We start from the raw sequence: 4,780 nt of genomic DNA on the forward strand, positions 1-4,780 counted from the left end.
CGGGCTGGGGCAGCCCCGAGGGCAGAGGCGCCTGCTGGGGTGCCCCGGGCCCGGTGGTGCGTGGGAGGCGGCGAGCGTCAGCCTGTCCGGCGGGAAGCGGAGGAGTAACGGGGTTTGGAAGCCCTCTCCCGGCCCTCTGCCTCGGGAATGCACCGGCCGCTGGGTTGCGGCCGTGAAACCCTGCCTGTCTTTGGGAGGCTGCAGCTTTGGCACTCAGCAGGACAGATGGGATGTCGCTTCTCGGGCTCTCCAACAGGTTCCTTGTTTTACGTGCTTGGACGGTTTAATGTGTTCACGTAGTCCAGCATCCTCACTTGAATACAGATGAAACTAGTAAAGGGGTACACAGCAACACAACCTAACCTATACGCCTGTGTGTCAGTATAACTCTGTGGTTACTATAGCTGAGCGACAGATGCTTTTCTCTCTTTTTCTTGTTCCACTGAAGTAGAGAGCTATGAAAACAGATGAGATGTGGTCAACATAGGTGAAGTGACAGAAGCCCCTTGTGGACTCAAAAAGTTTCTTTAGCATTCTTAGCTTTTTGGCCTCAGAAAGTCATTTTATGATAATGAGAAAAGCATGGTCTTGTCTTTAAAGCTTTGTCCACACTGTACTTGCTCTGTGAGGGTGATATTTGTGCTAGGAATTGTACTGCTGCTTTTGGATTTTATAAAACACGTTTCAGTATTCCACACTACAGCTCCTAAAAACAGAACAAAGCTGATACTTGAAGGAATAAGTGGTAGCTTTTGAAAGTTACTTACTATTGAAGTTCTTCAGCATATGTTTGCCTTTTTAGTACATTCACAAATGAGCTGGGGGAAAGGAAGATGACAGAGTTCAATACCAAATATTCAATGTAGTAAAAGTGAAGGAATTGCAAAAGAGTTTCATGATACTGTGTGATGTTACAGTACAATTCAGTAATGCAGAGTAAGAGAATTAAGTTACCTGGCCTAAACAGTGATGTGTTTATGGTGAAAGGGCATGCTCGCATCTCGAATGCTGCATGCATTTAATAATAAGTGCTGACTCAAACTTTTTTTTCCCCCAAAGAAATAGGATTTACTGTTTTCTTTTAAAACTGATAGTGATGCTGTCTCTTTTTCTGTAGTACTTAAATAAAACATTTGTTCAGAAATGAAAAAGACCCCTTAACCCCTGATTTATAAAAAGCTCGTATTGCAGCTATGGCACTAGATGGCAAGAAGACATGGAGGCTGCTGTGGACTAGATACGTGATCCTGCTCCCTACATTTTTCCTGAACCCACAGCTGGTTGCATGTTTGTCACAGGGAGCACGATTCCATTGCCATCAGAGTGACTTGTTCAGTCAGAAACGGTGCATTTTTGTGTGGGATTACAGGTCGAATCCTTTCAGTTTCTATGAAGTGAGTCAATAGGAGTTTAAAGTCTGGTGGATTTTAAGAGGAACCAGGAGAAAGCAAGGCAAATCTTAGTGCATTCATTTTTACTAGTACTGAAGAGATTAAGCTTTGTACCCCCCACCATGGTGAGCTATCGGATCGTGGGGTATTTTCATCCTGGCCACAATTAAATAGCACTTTAGAGTGTGGGTAGAGTAGAAAAGATGGTTGCAGACATTTGCCCTACAGAGAATCTGAATAACTGACTTCCAGTTTTGCCATGAGCCTGGTGGAATTAGGATAGCGTGGAGCATTTGACACATGGCAGATGACACGCTAAAGCAGTAGGCAGGATGTTAAATAAGTGAGCATGCTTTAGCGGGGCTGTGCACACTACTCCAGGCTAGAAAAAATAATTGCAAAATGAAGTATGATCTGAACACACAAATGCTTATATTTGCGTATATGCTGTTTGGGTAGACTGGGAAATGTAATGGGAGCAGGTAAGCAGTGATGGTGTATCCGAGGCGGCGAGCGGACTGATTTTACAATGTGATAGCATTCAGTATCTTATAATAATTTCACAGTAATCTTCTGCTGTTTCAGAGATGCCATGTGTTGGCAAATGGAAACGTTAGTTCTTTCTACTTACTTGAGGGACTGTGAAATGCTGTTTAAGTTGCGGGTTTCTCAGTGTTAGCCAAGTGTTAGCTCTAGGGAACTCTGAGAAAAACAACATGAAGTTGTGGGGTTTTTTTCCAGAGTAGTTCCCTGCGGTATAATTTTTAGTGCTTTGTTCCATCCAATTTTAAATCACTCCACTGCTGGAGCTTTTATTTGCCTTGCAGCTTTTCTACTAAAAACTTTCACTGCTGGCAATTTGTTCTTAACTGCATTAGCTAACACCATTCTAGACCACTGTAAGATTAATATCTCTTCACAATCTCTGTATGGTTCTAGTTGTTGCAAGCTTATATAAGGTCTCTTTAGAAATCAGCTGGCTATTCTATATATTTATTTTTAATTAATCCATAGAACAATTTCCTTAACCCTTCTTGCTGTTGTGGGAAGTTTATGAGATCAGAAGTGCATAACCTTCACAGCAGCAAGAGCTTGCATTAGCTTATCAGGATGCCTGGGGGCAGCACCTAATTTCCATATATATTTACACAGGATTTTAATCAGAAATAGATTCACATAGTAGCATTTATTTATAGAGAACTGTAAGTATATGCAGCGCTTCAGAGCACAGCATCTGCTTTGAAGGCTGCAGGGAAAGTAAAATCAATGGGGAAACCAATCTCTATTACTCAGCCCAGCTGCTTAAAAGTAACCTTTTTTCTGTTTGGAAACAAACTGATTTTCTATTTACCACCTATAATTTATTTGGGGAATGGTGTGGAAATGACACTTGTTTTCTTTAATCACTGTGTCTAACAATTGGAATTGGCCATCTTGTTTAAAAATAACAGTGATAATATTTGTTGTACTGGTTGTAGTGTTATTTAACAAAACCAACCAACCAGCTCATAAACTATATCCAGAGTTTGTACTGGGATGTATCCTTGGCTATATGTGCAATAGTTTCCATATTTTGAACCTATTATTAAGGAGTCTCTATTATGGATGCACAGCCATGCAGTCAGCAAAAAAATAAAAGATTTTAGCATTTTGCTTAGTTACAAAATCTTCAGTATATCATTGAATAAAAAAATGTAGAAACCTGCACAAGGCATCACCTTTTTTAGACTACTACATATTTTAAGACACATATCCCCAGAGTATCCATACATTTGCTGAGTATAAATTTGATTTTTACCTTTCTTAAAGTAACGGTTACAACCATTATTTCTTGAAGGGACATTAAGCAGCAGAAACTTCTTCCCTGTAGATTTTTAAGTTGTCCTTCTAATGCCAAACAGAACAGACAGCGTTCGGAGCAGAGGTACCCGATGCCTAGCTGGGGTCCACGGTGACTGTCCGGGGGCACTATGACAGATGGTTAGGGGACACGACGTGCATCAGGACTCTCATTACCCGTTTATTCAGAACTAAGAACAAAAATGTTATGTTCAAGTGGAAGAAGCTAACTCTTTTGTTAAATATCTTTATTTTTCATGATGTAAAGTTATTGGATATACCAGTGCAAACGAACAAGTAAATTTTAAGAGACATTTCCAGGTGTCTCCACATTTTTATTTATTTATAACTGTACATTATCAGTGTAGCTTACCACATTGGTGCATTAGCGTATGTTTCCAGACTCTGAACACTTGTCCTTACTAAGGCTGGTCTTGCGTTTCATAGGAAGGTCTCGCAGTTGTGTTAACTCAGTAACCAGGAGCAGAACCCTTAACTTTATCTGCAGATAGGCTTTCCTCATGCTGTGTTGTAACATAGCTGTCTCCTTCAAGCGTGCTTTTGCTAACGCACCGATTTAGTTCTTCCCCTGTTCTCTTCTTGAGAAAGGAGCAGTCATTCCTGTAAACAGTGATGATGTCATGAGCGTGGAGACAGGGGTCCTGAGAATAAGGTATTGTCCAGAGGTAGCAGATAGGTAGGAGGAAGGGCTATATAAGATTTTATTTTGTTGAAAAGAAGGAAAATGTAAGGCAAAGCATGGTTCTAGACTTGATATCATAAACTCCTTGGGATATTGACTGTCTCTTTCATTTTAGTTTTTGGAGTACCTGCAGCACTGGTGGGTCATGTCACTGCTGGCTCACTAAACAGGCAATATAAGCGGAATGAGAGTGTGACTCTGTTAATAATTGTTCAGTGGTTTCTGGGGTAACTGAGTTATCACATAACAGTAATGTTATATTCATTTCATTTTCCTGCTGTGATTCTTGACCCACAGATTTAGAAAATAGAGAAGGCTATTCCAGCAGTCCGACATTCCTGACACATCAAAAGTGTAGCTTTCCCTGAGTCATAGTGAAAACTATTTTTCCTGTAGCTATTGCAGTCAAGTGGATAGTTCCTCACCAAAATAGGAGCAGCAGACCTAAGTAGTAGGAACAAGCGCCTTTTGCTTTTGATGTAGTCGAAGTCTTGATTCCAATTTAAAATTCCCTTGTCACCTACCTGTCTTTTCCATGTCTTTGTCCCAACACCCTCCTGAACAGGAACAAAGCATCGAATAGAAGGTGTATCACAGGAGGCCATGTTGTTATGACTTCAGCGATCATTTTATCCATTTATCTTTAATAGCACATACAGCTACTGTCAAATCAGGAGGGATAAAAATTAGCTGTGAGGTGAATTTTATAATAGATGGCACAAAATTATCTTTCACTCTGTTGGCGTTGCTCTTGCAATAGTGTCGGGAGCCACGGGATGGCACTGTCCTTAAATACACAGGAACCTCGTGGAGGGCAAAACCAAATTAGAAGACTTCAATTCCTTCA

Source organism: Buceros rhinoceros, unplaced genomic scaffold (assembly GCF_000710305.1).
Source record: "Buceros rhinoceros silvestris isolate BGI_N320 unplaced genomic scaffold, ASM71030v1 scaffold6254, whole genome shotgun sequence".
NCBI classification, from domain to species: Eukaryota; Metazoa; Chordata; class Aves; order Bucerotiformes; family Bucerotidae; genus Buceros; species Buceros rhinoceros.